The following is a 449-nucleotide window of genomic DNA, read 5'->3' as shown; positions in this document are numbered from 1 at the left end:
TGGATTTGGGAGGGGGCTGGATTTAGGAGAGGGGCTGGATTTGGGAGGTTGGGGCTGGATTTAGGAGGGGGCTGCCCCCTCGGCCCCCCTCCCCATCCCTGTTCCCCCCCATCCCACCTGGAGCCGCAGCAGGAGCCGGTACAGGTTCACCAGGTGCTGGTTGATCTCCTGGGGGGGGCACAGGATTTTTAGGGGGGCTGTGAGTGAACCCCAAGTGTCCCCAAAGGGGGGGGACACCGAGACTCCACCCCTGCCACCCCCCAAAAACCCTCCAGACCCCCCCTCACCTCCTGGGGTCCCCTGGGCGGGACCTGGTTCCCGTTCCCGTCCTGTGGAGAAATCCTGGTGTCACCAAGGTGGGGGGGGACACAGCAAGGGTTGGGGGGGTCCCCGAGGGTCCCACCCCCCCACTCACCCTCTGCCCAGCCTCCGGATCCGCCCGGAATTCC

At 66.8% G+C, this 449-nt stretch overlaps 1 long non-coding RNA gene across 1 annotated transcript; it reads right to left on the bottom strand.

The window, feature by feature from the left end:
- Nucleotides 1-84: 84 nt before the first annotated feature.
- LOC113979578 lies at nucleotides 85-449 on the bottom strand. The gene is made up of 3 exons (XR_003537914.1): nucleotides 416-449; nucleotides 288-329; nucleotides 85-168 (listed from the first exon to the last, which is right to left on the bottom strand). It is a non-coding gene; the product is annotated as an uncharacterized LOC113979578 (long non-coding RNA).

The sequence above is a fragment of the Neopelma chrysocephalum genome, unplaced genomic scaffold (genome assembly GCF_003984885.1).
Source record: "Neopelma chrysocephalum unplaced genomic scaffold, ASM398488v2 Primary Assembly neopelma1_84047, whole genome shotgun sequence".
Lineage (NCBI taxonomy): Eukaryota > Metazoa > Chordata > Aves > Passeriformes > Pipridae > Neopelma > Neopelma chrysocephalum.
The sequence above is the reverse complement of the archived record's forward strand: the minus strand, read 5'-3'. Positions and strand labels throughout refer to the sequence as shown.